Genomic DNA, 16546 nt, shown 5'->3' with positions numbered 1-16546 from the left:
AGAAGATTTAGATTAGACTTAAGGAAGAAATTATTTATTATGAGAGTGGTGGAACACTGGAACATGTTGCCCAGAGAGATGGTATGTGCCCCATCCCTGGGAGTGTTTAAGGCCAGGTTGGATGGGGCTCTGAGCAACCTGGTCTAGTGGAAGGTGTCCCTGTCCATGGCAGGAAGGTTGGAACTAGGTGTTTTTTAAGATGCCTTCCAACCCAAACCATTCTACGATTCTGTGAGTCTCTTAGGGCAGATCACATTTTGTCATTGGCAGATGTGCTTCCACGCTACCTCACAGATTTACACTAAAACATGTTAATATACACACATATTTAATATCTCTTTATTCTTAAAGATTTTTTTTTCCCTGCAATTTCTTTTGCAGGGTTAACACTTCATTTATCTTGACTCTATGAGGCTCACTTCTATCTACACTTTCATCTGCTCTGTTGCATATGAAGTTGTAACTCTTAGGAGGACTGCAGCTCCCAGTAGTAAACGTAGTTCTAACTGTTAAAGGAAGAATTCCATGTTGATTTCTTTTGCACAACTAGAGATTTGAGAAATAAACCTTGAGATGAAATTTGAAGGTCCTTTCATGGGGAGAAGTTCTGGGTTGCTGTTCTTATCCTGAAAAGACTGGAAGACCGGGGGAATCAAAATATGCTTCCTTTCATCAGGCCTCCATGAGGCCTAAAAAACATTTTCATAGGGGTCCAGAACTTACTGATCTCTAAATGATAAACAAGCTTGTCCATTATTTAACGTAATTTCCTCTCAATCTTATCCCAGGATGCATCTTATGCTAGAAGATTTGGGGGTCAAGTGTGAAGCTTACTGATCCAGTTTATCTTAGACATAGTCCTCATGTAATGACATTTCTGATCCAATATAAAAAGATGTTAGTTTGTGATTAACTTTTGCAAAAATGACAAATATTCCTGTAGATAATGTCACATTCCTAAACTATTTCATTTATCTCATATGACAGTGTACATAAAGTGCAGTAGGGGGTGTTGTGAGTTTACATGTAGCTTCTATCAGTGCTCCCTTGACATGATGATTGTGTTTTGGGATTTACATATACAGCAGAGAACAGACTAGGATTCCTGTGGAGGATGATCGCTTCGATAACCACACAGTGAGTGACAAACATCCCATGATTGAGATTACGGCAAGGAATTTAAAATATATGCCAATAAAAATCAGAATGCAAATGTCTGTTGGAATCTTTTATAACATTTATTCATGTTTTACTTACTTATTTTTGTGTGGAAAAGTTGGGTTGTTCTTTTTTTCCCTGCTCGAGGTAATTGTGGACAACTTAGGTTATTTGCAGAGCAAAAGAAAAGCAGAGCTAATATATGAAACACATGTCAAGGCCTATTTCATTCAACCTACAATATGCATGAGTTTCTTCTGTAGATTAATTAGATTCTTTTATCCTGGGGATGCCTGTCTTGGACAAACAGTACCTACAAGAAATTTCATATTTCATCTGAAGTCCCTCAGAAAGTTTGTATTTTTTTTCTATTTCTGTCATAAAATCAATTAAAGATCAATAATCTATTATTAGTGGTAGGTTAGGTGCAGGGACTGCACTGAGAGATCGCTAGGTATAAGTCCTTGGATTTATAGGTATTATATACCTATAAGTATAGGTATATACCTATATATAGGTATATATAGGTGTGTGTGTATATATATATATATATATATACACACACCAATAACTGAAATAAAAGCAATACTCGAACTCTGGCAGCTGTAGCAGTGGCAACAGCAGCAAGGAGACAATGCTGTGGAAGCAGCCTCTCCTGCCAGGAGCAGAACAACACCTCTCTTCCTCCCAAGGTTTTTGGATATCTGCTCTTTTTGTCGTTTGATAAAATTACGTCATGACCTTGCTGCAAATGTCTGTGAATAGTGCAGACTCACTGGATTTTTCCTAACTCCTGTTCGAATTTCCTGTGTAACAAAAGCAGCACAGCTGCGTTAGTTTGCATGGTCAATAGTAAAATGTCCCTGTAGAGTGGAAAGTATAAGATATTTTCAGCTGGGTGAGGAAAACATTTTGAAGTCACATCAGTAGAACTCAAGGTTGCTGTGCTTGGAAAATGTTTGTTTTTTTTTAAAGGTGTTATGCAACAGTTTAAGAAGGAGAAGAAAGCCAAAGCGCTGGGTGCAACAACAGGTTAGGGGCTAGGCAGAAGCTGTACCTTTGCAAATACAGTCCCACCAAGGAGAGTCACCCATGGATGCTAAAAGAAATAGCACAAACTGTGCCTATCATCTAATGAAAAGTTGTGGCACTCAAGGTCCCCAACAACTGGAAAAAAGCAAGTGTTCCTTCCATCTAAAAAGCAGCAAGAAGGATCCAGGGAAGTGTAGGCTTCACCTCAGTCCCTGGTCGGGAAAGATGTCCTCTTGGAATTAATTTCCAAGCAAGAAAGTAATCAAATTAATCACTGTGGATTTACGAGGGCAAATCTTACTTGACCCAGCCACTTGCCTTTTAGCTGACGAAAAGACCAGATATGCAGCTGAAAGGATAGTGTGTTAATGCACCTTGAGTCTAGCAATGCTTTTGACACCAGCTCTCCAGCATTCTTACTTGGAAACAGAGGAACTGTGGGCTCTGTGAATGGACTATTATGCAGGTTGAAAACCAGCTGGACTGCCAACCTGCCAAGCTCATAGTGCAGTAATCAATAGCTTGATGTTTATTTGGCAGAGGTAAGAGGGTACCCTGGGGTCAATACTGGAGCTGATATTATTCAGTATCTTTATCAGCAGCCTGGATGGCGAGACAGAATATACTCTCAGCAAATTTATGGATGATGCTACATCAGGGAGAAAATTGAGTGACATGCCAAATGGCAGAATTTCAATGCAGAAGGACCAGAGTAAAATACAAAAAGGGACCAGCTGAAGCTTCATGATATTCAATATGAAAAGTATAAATGTCTCTGAACTGACTGGCTGAGTAGCAAAACAGCTGAAGAGGACCTGAGCAGTCACGAGTGGGTGCCAGTTTGAATATTAGCCAATACTGTGTTCTCATTTCAGATAAGACAAACCTCATAAACCAAGTAAGAAGAAATACAGCGGTACACTAGAAGGAGCATGGCCAATGGCTCAAAGAAAATGTTATCATCATTATTTCCCTTGGCTTGTCACTGATGAGGTCACATCTGAAACTCATCCATTTTTGGGCCCATATTTCAAGAAGGATGTTGGCAAAACAGGAGAGAGTCCAGTGGAGCCCTGCCAAAATGGCCAAGGACCTAGGGGAAAAAAAACTTGTGAACTGTCATAACTGTTGATATATGTGTAGCTCTACATAATAATGTTGATACCCCATGCACCTGGTTTCATTATCTCATGCTTACAATGTATATTTTAAGATCACTTCTGTATTACTAACCTGATTTTCAAGGATGACCATTTTCAGAGTCAGATGATTACATGGAAATTCAACTGGTATGACTTTTCATGCCTTTCCCAGATGATCCCAGCTGGGGAACAGTAGGCCCCAAAGATAATATGAATAGAGATGTTCACTCCTGAAAATGTTTTAAGATATCAGCAGACTCATACAGAGATTGCTCAAGTTATGTTTTGAAGCTTTACTTTGCCTTGCGTGTAGATAAGATGTCTTTTTTTTAAAGTAAAATAATTGATTTTCATGTAATGACAAATGATACCAGTAACTGGGACCTTTAGTTCCTGTCTTGATTTAGTTTCTTTCTGTAGCTGCTGGTATAATTTTTCATCTCTAGTGATGGGCTACAAGGATATGCAGATGGCTGCTTCTAGAAAATCCTGTAATAATGTATCTGACACTACTGTTAGTGCCTTCAGTTTAGTCAATTTAGTGCAAGGAATCTTTTTTTTTTTTTCCTAAGCATGAAACTGCAACAACAAAACAGTGATCTGGTTTAGTTAAAAAACTAAGTCTAGCTGTACAGAGCTCTTCGCAAAATCTGGGTCTCATTTTTACCATATGGATCGTGTATATAAAAAAAAATAGCATAGTCATGCTGAGAGCGGCCTACTTTGCAGTGTGCCTGCATACTGAAAGGGCTCAGCAGTGCCACTTAGATACTGTGACTCTCTTCTCGTTGAAGTGAATGATCTTGGCATGCGATGTGTAGATGATAACTATAGACCCTATAGTCATGGCTGCAGCATTTGGTCCACTAATTGTGTTACTGCCAGCATGGGCACTGAATGCAGCTCTAAGTGGTCTGCAAGCCAAGTTAGGACAGTTAGGACTCACTGCACATCTTGCACGTAGCTCTATATATTTATTCTTCCCTTATCGTTGGTCATTATGTATTCAGTTGCTATTATGGACATAATGCTCTTCTCTCCACTTCCTGTCTGAACATCTTGTTCTCTCTATAAGGTTCTGGACCTGTCGGGAAATCAGCCAGAGATGCTGAAGCTCTCCCCTTTGGAATTTAATGTGCTGTGGTAAGTCTGTGCAGGCTGCAGACACAAAGGACTGCAGCATTTTAGAGGCTTATAAAAATAGGATGGCTGGTTTTCTTTCACAAGTCATGACAACAAAGTGGCAGTGTAATCTCAGGGAGGTGGTTTCTCACTCCTACAGAAGCCTGAAGTATAGCTGACACTGGCCTTTGGCACAGAGCGCCCACTTTCCATCCTCTCTTTCTATTATACTGATAAGTCTGATTGATAGTACTTCAGCAAGGAGACTGGTGCCAGGGAGTCAGCACTTTACTGGGTTTCTTCACCCTAAGGCATGTCTTGGTGGTGCTCTGCTTTGTTACTTGGAGGCACTTCTGCCACGGCTGTCTGTGAAACACTTGCCTACATGTGTTAAAAAGTGCACTGATTATTCTTCTGCAGCAATTTGTGTCTGGTTCATTTTAAGATAAATTTGGTTTAAGACCTGTGGAAAATACAATCAGATCAGTGATTCTGGAAAAGAAAGTAGCTCTAAAATCTGAACAAGAAATATCGGTTTAAATGGTTTGAAACCAGACCTTTGTAACAAGGGCTTAGAAGTACATATATTAGTTCCTTGGTTTTGATATTGTCCTCTCTGTATTCTAAAAAGCTAGAAGGAATGGCACTGAGTATGGATGAGAGGAAGATTATTATTTAAACTACAAAGTAATGATTTTAAGGAGAACCACATGACTCTCAAACAATGGAGACCGTCAGATTGAATCACCCTATGCTGCTTTGAAAATGTAGTTAAAAATTAACAAGCATCTGAGAATGTAATTCTTAGAAAGGAAGACACCTTTAAACAGTTTCTTTCTTTCAGGTTCTTAAATAATAAATAAAATGCAAAATGTATTTTTAAAATGTACTATTCCAGAAGCAGAATACATTAATGAAACCTGTCTGCTGATTTGGCTTTATACTACTCAAAATCATAATCAAATAAAGAAAGAATAGGGAGATCTTATACCCAAGATGATTAGATCCTTTAGTTAGTCTGTAATGTATAATTTGTTCTATCGGAAACTAATGTCAGTAAAGCCAGTACTATCAGGATATTGGTCATACAATTTAAAAGTGAACAAGAACTGACTAGGAACATCTTCGTAAAATAAATAGCACTGTAATATACATAGTCAAATATCTATGTAATTGTCCAGAATAACACATATTTTGAGATAGGAACATCTAATAGGGATGGCATAGTACATTAATCTAGGTCTCTCTCTGTCTCACAATTTAGAACAGATAAACATTTTCTGCACTGGTAGGATCCACTTCCTCGCCTTTGGCTGACAGCTCTAGTCTCACCAGCAGTCCTGTGGAATGTAGAGGCTGTATCCCACCCACACCATGGGGAGACCTATTTCATGAGAAGTCATTCATGTCAAGCCATCTTGTTCATATTTCCAAATAAAAGGGGGAAAAGTGGGAGAACAGAGCCTATTTTTTTTTTCTAGCATTAGTTTAGATTGAAATTCAAGTGTTTACAAGCTATAAACCATTTATGTCACCAAAAAGGATTATCTTCAGTTTAGGAAAAGTACTGCAAAGGACAATTTTGTTAACTTTGCCAACGTGTCTATTCTCAGATAACTTCAACCCTGCTCCTGGTCTCCTGCTCATCTGTCCTGTAGGTATATGGTTTACTCCTCTGTTCTCTTTTGAGGTGAACCAACTGGGCTCCGTGAGATAAAATCCAGCTGCAGTTCTGGGCATAGTTTGCTCCTGTGTATCTCATAATAACTAAGACTGCAGACACCTATCCCAGTAGGCTTATGTCCTCAGTCTCTCACACACATCCTCCAGCCACACCACAGGGCACTCAACAGAGAGACCCAGAGGCCGTCCTACTGAAGACAGGAGCTGTTATGAGGACCTGCCCTGTTCTGGGTAGATATGAGTCAAGGGAGGGGATGTGTGGACAGACTTTGAGAACTTTTAAAGACAGGAACATTTAAATGTCTGGAAGGCTAGATACACACATCAAACTACTCACTGACATTGCACCTCTGAAAAGGAAGTGAAATGTACACTCAGAAGTGCTTATCTTCCAGTTCATGGAAATTATGTTCCTAAAATCATGATTACAAAAATAAACTCAATACAGCTACTGAAGTCATTATGGTTAAAGTGAGAATGCTGTTTCTGGAGGCAATATTTACAGTTATTGTAGATCTAACTTCTGGGGTTATGATATTGTCATGTACATAGAATCAGCTTAGTTATCTACTTGGAGCTGGAGCCTCAAGGAAAAAGTCGATATAGGTCCAATTCTGTAATGGCAGCTGAATTTCTTTCCTCTGCATTGCTACTGATCAAATGATGGTCACTGAGGCTTTGAGTACTGGTGGAGTTTCCTTAAATATATGGCTGCTATTTATTCCTGAACAACTTGTGAAAAGTGAACTGCATTCTTTTAAACCAGGTTCACTGGTATAAATTCATTAGAAGGATGTTGTCAAATGTACAGTCCTGCTGGTGGAATAGCAGCTCCAAAATACAGATCATGCAGAAGAATTTCAAAGGAATGACTGATTTAGCCTGCTGAGCAGGAAAGAAATAAAAATAAAAATAGAAGGATAAAAGGGGCAAACTTTTGTTTACAAGGAAAAAATCAAGTGCTTTGTAAAGGAAATAGTGTGACAAAGCATGGTGCTCAGAGTTGGAGATGCAAGTGAGAGACATGACCAGTGTGGTCTTCTGTTGTGCAGAAGTTCCAAAACAAGGACACAGAGCCAGAACTTGAATCAGAATAAAATAAGGAACAAACCAACAAAAAAAAATAGAGACCATTCTGATACTATGGAATTATTAAAAAGTCAATTAAGAGTTAAATATAGGTAGGCTAGTGCACAGAAGAGAATGCTGAGAAAGAAAGAAAGGCCAGTTTGGAAAATGCAAAGAAATGTAAAGGGAAGGAAGGCTTGGATTTCTAAGAAATGAATGGATTTGTGAGGATAGAAAGGAAAGCATAAATGTGAAGGGAAAGGAACAAGGAGGATTAATTTTGACTTTGCAGTCTAGTTTGAGTCATTGGTTAAAGGAAGGAAGAAATACTGAAAAATAGATAGAGGTCTGTCTAATTTTAGAGTTTCTATTTTAATGATTTGAAAAAGTTAGAAAGGTAATCTGAGGAGAGACAATAATGTGAGTCCTGATTAAAGGCAGAGTGATGACAGAAGTCAAGTTGACAGAAGAAAGTGTCTGAGTGCAAAACTCAGTATTTTCTGAGTTCCCCCTCCCTCCACTTTGCATATACAAAATATAAAAGTAGTATTAACTGCAAGGCCAAATAGCCTGAGGAGTTTGTCTTATCACTGCTACGAATGTAGAATATGAGACCAGAAATCATCGAGGTTATATATAAATTTACAGTGATTTTGAAATGGTAATTCCTCCTAGATGTAACAACTGTTATGTATGCATTTATTTATTTATTTCTAACTAATCAACAAATAGCATGACGTCATTGCAGAGGAAGGCTTTGGCAACTAGTCCACTGTTTAGTCAGGTTCAGATTATGTTAATGTAGCTTCTGAAAATGACTGAACAGGGAGATATCATCCTAGGAGAGAGAAAGAAAGAAAAGGCATAATTCTTGCTGCTGCTGCTGCAGCTGCAGCTGCTGGAGGGACACGAGGCAGTTCTGCAATGTATGTCCTCTCCAGCCACTGTGAGGCTGTTCTTATCTACTGCTCCGTTATTGCTCTAATTTACTTCAAGCATAAGCTTCAGTAATGGATAAACTGATTCCTACATGGACTGTGAATACAGTGTCTTGGGGAACTTCAAAAAATGGAAACATACAAATAAAAATAATTTTTATTTTTGCTATTGAAAGAAAAATTATAAGGGTGTATTCCCCCAGCTGGGAATACCTTCTGGTGAATTACTCGTGACCACCTAGAGCAGACAGTCAGAAAGTCTATTCCTGGCTTCTGCTCTCTTTCCTATTTGATCCTTGCCAGTACCTATTTCTGGCTTATAAATTCTTCAAGTGGCAAAATGAAGCCACTTAAAAGTCTTGCTACCTCTCCTCCACAACAGCCATTCAGCTAATACTGCGGCGGGAGATCAGGACAAATGGTTGCTTTTTCAGGGTGAGTTCTGCCCTGTAGATGACTGGTTTATGTCTATGTTTTTACATCAGGACTTTGGTAGTGATCAGAGAAACTACTGATTCGCCTTGGGCATATGACATAATCCAAAATAATTTGGGAGGGATATTTCCGCAGCACGAACTCCTCAGAGCGCAGAGCACTTGAAGGGCTGCCTTTTCATTGTCATTCCGTTAGTGTGAACAGAACCTGTTCTTGTAGCTCCCTGTGTAATTCAAGAAACTTCAGTAAGAACTGTAAACAACCTGTCAAGCCTTCCTGACTTTTAAGAAATCTTTTATTCAGCTCAGTGAGGTTTTACCTCACACTCTCAGCTGCCGTTTTTCCTTTTTGCTGAAAGTGTATAGGGTTATTTTTCTGTTAACAGAATTGAAAAGGCCAATTTTCTTCTAACTAAACTTGATTAACTTTTTGTCTCTACCCTAGTAAAATTGATTTTCTGTACAGAAAAAAAAATAACAAATTATATTAATTTAAATACACTCAAAGCCATGATGTTTATTAAGATACAGCAAACGTGCCTCTCAGCTTGCAAGATGTAACTGCTTCATCTCACAATTCTCTGCTGGATTACATGCCAAAAGCAAACTTAAGTACCATGAATTCCATAAAATGTATAACAGTTATTTCCCATCACTCATTATTACTATAGTTAATGTGGAAATAGAAGTCTAGGGCCATTTTTAGGAAGATGTAGAAATCCTGATAAGAAGTCGATGTGTGCTACAGCCTAGAGGGTGTCAGCAGAGCTGACAGGAGCAAGTGGATAATCACAGGTTGGTACAAGTCTCAGCTGGGGACCCCTTCCTTCCCTGAAAGTCTCTGAATATCTTCTCTCCAAAGCTTTCTGAGAATGCCTGTTTGAGGCTTCTCTGACCCTTTGCAGATATCTGAAATGGTGAGAGCAGACATGCCATCATGAAGAGGTGCTGCTGAAAAGGGGATGCACCTGAGCAAGGCAAGCAAGAATTAATATTTTCCTTGTACCAGAGCAACTCCACCTGTGACTCAGAGAAGAAGGTATTGGTGTTTGATCTAGACAGCTGAAAGATGGACAAGACCCTTTTGTTATAAGATGGGGTTACACTTTTTCCATCACTGGCCACAAAAGTACTATGAAATCAATGTTAATGCCTTGGCACTATTAGACAGTTGACATTGCCATCTTGGAGAGGATATTTAGGATTGCTATGCCCATTTAGGTCATTTAATGCCTTAAACAATTTCACAGGGTCTTCTTTGTTGGGAGTGGGGACAGTCTTTTTCTCTTTGAAAGGATAGCTAGGGCTTGCAAGCTGAAACCTGAACTGCTTGTGTATTAGCTTGCCAAAAAATTTACCGTTTCTTTTGCAGAGGAATGAATACCTGACTAGGGAAAAAAAAAAAAAAAGAAACATAATGGAAATTTCAATTAATGCTCAGCCAAAGCAGGACCTGTGACTATAACTTGACTCAGTCATATTTCCATTTGTTCTCTCAGTTCAGTAGGATACAGTCTACAGTCAATACTACCTAGTTGTGAGGTTGAAACCGTAAACTTTCCTTTATCTGTGAAAACTGGCATTTTTCATTTTCTGTTTGGAAAAGAGTTTGAAGTTATATGGTATGTAATAATGGGCTTCTATTTTCTTTTCTAGGGATAGCTAGAGCCCACTACCCTAGGGAGTGACCTCTATGTTTACTTTTTAAAGTACTTTGGTATCCTGAAATACAGCTTGCTGTGTAAGAATGTCAGTTTCTGTTACTATTAAGTCAGAACTTGACAGTTTCACACCTCTGCTACTTCTGCTTGCTGTTGCTGCTAAAAAAAAAAAAAATAGGTGAAATGTCATAAATTTCACACTCAGAGCAGACTGGACAAAGCCTTGCCTCTAGATTTGTAAATGCTCGTATAGAACTGAAAACATATCTTAAATGTTTCCATTGCAGAGGCTTTGTTTCTGGTCTGATATAGTCAGAAACTAAATCATGTTGTACACAAACATTTTTCACCAAGTGGAAGTGCAGGAGGCTCACCAAAATCAGGAGTAACTGTGATTTTATCCATCAAAGAAGATTAGCTCACCACGGGAGAAACTGTTATTCAATGCAAAGCTGTATGATATGCACCTGGAGGTAGGTATTGCTACTGATTAACCATGCTTAGGTGAGAGATGGTTAATGAAAGGAATCTGCTTTGAGTCAATGGCCTTTCAGGAGACATTTAGAGGAAAGCAATGAGATCCTGTGGAATCATCATAATCCACTTGGTCCTAGAAGGAGTTGAGAAGCAATCCTGAATACAGCTGTAATATAATGTATACAATGCCAAAATTTAGCTCAGCTCAGTAATTTTATTACTATTTACATTGTATCAGTGGCCAGAGACCCCAGTTGGGGATCATAACTGCAGTGGGATGAAAAGGTACAAGCCAAGGCCGATTTTGCATGCACGTAGCACAAAACACCAAAGTGAAAGGGCTAACTTAAAACCTGCTTTTCCATGTTACCAAATGCACTGCTCTGGCCTTCAGACCTTTGCTGTGGAGGCAGCTCTACTACTGCTACTACTGCTACCAAAGGAGAAGTCAGGTTGGAAGTGACAATCCTGTGTTTCATCAGGGAAAGGCAGAATATAAGTAGAGAATTGAAAACTCAGGCTATTGGAGAAGAGAGAGAGAGGTAAGAACACGTCTTTGTCTGCATCCTATGTCAAAGCTCTGTAGGGTACAAAACTTTGTAACTTCAGAACTCCTTGAAATCTCACTTGGCACTCCAAGCCACTCTGTCCTCACTGGTTAGTGTGCAAAATTATCTTTCTTTCCTATGCAAAGACACCCTAACCTTTATCCTATGCAAGTATACACAAATACCCGAGAGAATACACCTTATTAATGAAAAAGCAACCATCCGTTCCAACCTCAGGAACTCAGGACACGATATTTAATTAATGTAATCATACCACACAACTCTTTACATTAAAGGGTATTATTATCTTTTTTTTTTTTGTCTATGAAGTCTTTAGATTTAATTATTATGATTGTCATATTTTTTCTCTTTATGAGAAAGAACACAGAATCAAGGAGAATAATATTATTTAAAGGAATAGGAAGCTGTAATGAGATTTCTTATAATTCAAGTCACTTATTTGAGTTTTTATATTTGCATAACTCTCATTAAAATAATTCTCATGTGGAAAAAGCATAAGCAATTTTACTTTCACAACCTACAACTGTTTAGTAGGTTTTCATTTCATATATATACATACTTACATGTTCATATACATGTTCATACATACTTATATGTTCATATACACATATATTCCACACTATAAAGTTACATTGAATTTAGGCACATGAATCAAGAGCTAAAATGGGAAGAAATGAAAATTAGGAAAAGAAAAGGAAAAAAAAAGATGTAAAGAGAAACTTTACGTGTGATATTTCAATGACTTTCCCAAATTCATTTGTGCAAGTCTTTACTTCCAAATTGCAGATTAAGCAAGCATTCAGTGATGAAAGCAGAGAGTGATAGTTTGTATTTAAGGAGAAAGAGTGCAGATTGAAAAAGAAATTATGCTCATCTTTATGTGCAAGAGAATTTGTATGCAGCTATACATACTTTGTAGAAAAGGGCATTTTGATGAATCTATGCATGAAGCTGCTTTGGCAAATGTAGAGAAAGATCTAATCTCCAGACTAAACTATTCCTGCAGAGAACAGTCTTGTATTCAGAAATGATAATTATCTCTAAATGTGGACTCACATGTGTTTTACCCAGGAAAATGGAGATTCTGCCATTTCTAATCAGATTCAGGGTTTGTCCTGCAGCACTTCTCTGCATGTCAACTATCAAGAGTACTGCAGTTTTTTAACTCAATATTAATTACCCTTACAACTATTAGCACTGTATTAGTGAGGGGAAAAAAAAAAAAAAAAAAGCACATTTCAAGTCCAGTGTTCCAGTTCCAAAATACAACTTTTTGACTTTGCAACTGTGGTTATTCATGGAATTCTGTGATATTAATAGATCATTATATCCATTTCAGTTTTGAAAAATGCTGCAACCTGGAATACTCCAGCAAGTGAACCCAACAGTAAAGTGTCAGGCCTGGCCCCCCTGAGATTAAGAAGATGAAGATGACAGAGAACAGCTTGCCAGGAGGGAAGTTTAAAGTGCTGGGATTCCTTCATCCAACCCTCTGCCTTTGGAGGCAGCAGCTGGAGAGAAACAGAAGGTTCACAGAAGTAGAGAAAGGTCAGGCAGGGACATATTTTCATAATTGATTAATCTTATTTAGTTGTGGTAGCAGCGTAGGGAGGAGGAAACTGATTCCAAATAGAAGCTGTGCTCCTGTGGTGAAGACATATGCACAGCTGTAGGAGGGCCATAGATCCTTTTTAAGCAGGGGTCATAAACCTGAGAGCCTGGATATGTTGTTTGTTGTTGCAGTGGGAACTGCTGGAAGAGTAGCTGTTCCTTACTTTGTGCATATACAGGGAGGAACTACACATTTTTTGAGAGTATTCGTGCGCCACTTCATAGCAGCTGCTAAGACAAAGCCTGTGTGGTATCCTTTGGGAATGCATACACCTAATTTTGAAGAACTTGATCAAGAAACTACATTTGTGAAAACACACACAGGTGTTCTTTTCAGTCTCTATGTTTCTCAGTGTTTTCTAATGTGAAAGGATTGTTTTCAGAACCTTTGTAAAGTCTTTATACTATCTCTTTGAAAAGGTGAGCTGTAAACCCAAAATACTTCCAAGATTACAGCTCTAGAAAAGAATACTCAGTTTATTGGTTAGATCTCTCCTTAGCAGATTGTGAACAACATATATGCAGTGAAAACTGGGCAGGGATGAAGAAAGCCTATTTCCCATATGAGATACTCCATTTTATATTCATGTGCACAATTGGTATTTGCAGTACTCTGTTCATTTAAATTTTAATAGCGTATTGTAAATGCTATCATTAATATTGAGCCTGGTATTAATATTAATGATCTCGTGCTTTCAAAATACGCCACATCAGAAACACTCCAGCAATAACCCCTTAACACTTCTATCACTTTAGAAGAGGGCTTGAAACACGTAACAATGACCCTAATTTTAAACGTGAATTATGAGTTTCTGTATGCAGACAAAGTACAGTGTATGTGATGGACAATCTGCAAGTCAAAATTTTTTGGTTTTTAAAGATTTTCAATAAGAATCACAAATATTAATTCACTATTAGAAATTGCAAATATTGGTCATTTTCTAAAAGGACTAAGCATTTTGTTTCAGGATACTGTAATGATTGTTCTTAGCTGAGTTTGGATCTTTAAGGTTATGAGTTGCTTTATATTCTTCATTACAAGATTGCTAAGTTTGGTGATCTAATGGTGGTCCATGAACAAGTCTTGTTATACCTTAAGCTATATTAATTCCTTTGTGTATTTCTGACATGCCTAGCATATGCCTAACTGGAGAACTTAATCTCTTCTGCACTCCAGAGCAGCTGTTCAAGTGCCTTACATTCACATAAAAAGATGTCCAGTTTGGTTTAAGGTCTTTAGTGTTCTCTCTCATTTTCACTGCTAAATTAATTCTTGGAGACCTGGAAAGGCAGCAAGGTAAACTACTTAAACATGTCCTGATAAAAGTTTTCCTGCTGCAGATGCTATCTAGCAGTCTCCTGAGGTCACTGGGAGCCATATCAGAAGGTTTAATGAGAAGAGATTTCATATATTCTATATTGTCAAGTTTACTTTCATTGGCATGAGATTTTGCTAAAGCTAACCCTTGAAAATCCCTGAGAGAAATGACAAACAAAATTACTTTCAGATTTACTTTGCAGAGTTAAGTCAGAGACCTCTGGTGTTGTGATGCATCAGCTCCTTTTTAGCACAGCAAAGATAAATTTTTCTAGGCATTATACTACATTATAAATACATTGTTAAGACAGACTTAATTGAAATTAAGTATCTGTAAGATACTCAGGGTTACAAGTAGAAAGTTACAGAGTGAAATGAGGCCTTGGCTGTAACAGAAAATACAAGCAGGAATCCATATGAAGTGCAGCAGGATGGTTCTTACATGGTCATGCGAGACACTTACAAGACGTTATAAACCAGACAATGGATAATTAATTTTTCATTAAGCAGATGGAAACATCATATTTTCCATCAATCTTTTTCCTTTCCGATAAAGCACAGACTTAAAGATTATTATAAGCAAGAAGGTAGCAATCAGCATCCTGTTCAAAGCATGGTAAAAATAACAGAATAGCAGGTTTGAAGTTGTAGGATATAAATTACCTTGACCTGTGTATTTTAATACATTCTCCTTGTCCACCCTTTGAAGCTCCTGCTCCTTGTAACAGTGAAAGAAACTCCCTCAAAATACAGATTGCCAGCTCTTCATAAGCAGCCATTGATTCCTTTTCTTATAAATTCTGCATGTCAGTGTGCTCCATGTGGGAGGAATAGTCAGCTGCTAAAAAAATGAAACAGGAAACAAACAGATGAAGCTATAATATTCACTGTTTGTTTCTCATTTTAGGAAGAACAGAAAATCTTTATTGTCAGGCATGCATGACTTCAGTTATTTATCAAGCCAATTCAGAAATGCTGAAAGCACTCCTATGAAATGTCTATGCAGTGGTTCTCTGATAAGCAACTGTTGAGTAGAACTAATTAGAAAGGAAGAATCTCATTTCGCAAAATGTTTTTCAAGTCTTTGATTTTGTTAAATATAGGAAGAGAACTAAGGCTTTTTGAATTATTTAGTGGAATGTGAGGGAGACCTCACTCTCCAATAACCCCAATCTTTTGTAAGCCAGCATGGGCATACCTGCTTATTTAAGATATGAAATCCCAAGACAACTCTTCAGGGGAGTAAGTTTCTTTTCCAGTTGGGAGGGATCCCAGAATCTCATCTACATGAGTCACAAACTTAAATTTTTGCTATTCATGAACTGTACACAATTTCTGTGCTTCAAACAACTTCAAAAGAGTGTGAAAATTAGATTTTTCTTATTGTTCCTCAAGAAAAGCTCTAGGATCCTGCTGATTTCTCTCCCAAGTTTAAACCGATGAATCTTTTGAAGGTATAGATAGTGCTACACGTTTGTCACACATTGATATGTATTTCCAAAATTCCTATGTTCCTCTAATAATTTCCTAAATTGGCTTCCTTCGAAGAATCTATTAGTATTAGCTTGAAAAGTTCTATCTAAATTCATACAAGACTTTTCTAACATGACATCCTAACAATCTGGAGGTTAACTACTCTCTAGATAGGGATTCTTCTCTAGATGATCCACTGTTTTAATCTTCATGAAACAGCCAAAGGAGATTGAGTAAGTATAATCTTGCACCCACTTTATACAGCAAATATAAAGTATTTGTGTATGAAATATAAATAGTTATGATTAAGAATGAGGTATCTCTATAGCTTGATATTAGCATGAAAAGAGATTTTCTAAAGCGAAGATTAGACTGCAATATAAATTATTTTGATACTGTCAGACATAAGGCCATTAGAATCTTGTACTAAACATCTTTAAACCATAATTCAACTATATAGCCTAGAAGTAGAAAATCCAAGGATTTTTCTAGCATGAAACATTGCATAATTGTTTACATAAAGTATCAATATTTATATACAATGATTGAACAACAAAATGACTTGGTTTTCTAAATAAAGATGGCACATATCAGTTTGACAGACACAGCTGAGGCAGCTGAGTTAATGCTTCTAAAAAAGTATTCATTTCGTACTTTTTTATAGAACACTGACAAGGGAATTGCTAATGAAGATAAAAATGATAAGGGTAGGATGTGTAACAGACAGGTGGCTCTGTAGAAATTAGAAAAATATGTAAAGAACCTTTTTACTTTCCAGTACTATGCTGAATGTTGTCAATATGACTATTTTAAAATAAACGAGATGCGAAGTGTGCTGTAAGACAGAAAATTTGTTTTTT

The 16546-nt window shown here is 37.6% G+C and overlaps 1 long non-coding RNA gene across 1 annotated transcript in view; it reads right to left on the bottom strand.

Annotated features, from left to right (window-relative positions):
• LOC147601000 (uncharacterized) overlaps positions 1-14980 on the bottom strand; it is a 44254-nt gene extending 29274 nt beyond the window's left edge. Inside the window, exon 1 of the long non-coding RNA XR_015258489.1 lies at positions 14877-14980. This is a non-coding gene — a long non-coding RNA (uncharacterized LOC147601000). The remainder of the gene's footprint in view (positions 1-14876) is intronic.
• Positions 14981-16546: the final 1566 nt, after the last annotated feature.

This window comes from Chlamydotis macqueenii, chromosome 4 (genome assembly GCF_036417535.1).
Source record: "Chlamydotis macqueenii isolate bChlMac1 chromosome 4, bChlMac1.mat, whole genome shotgun sequence".
NCBI classification, from domain to species: domain Eukaryota; kingdom Metazoa; phylum Chordata; class Aves; order Otidiformes; family Otididae; genus Chlamydotis; species Chlamydotis macqueenii.
This window is presented reverse-complemented; position numbering and strand designations above follow the sequence as displayed.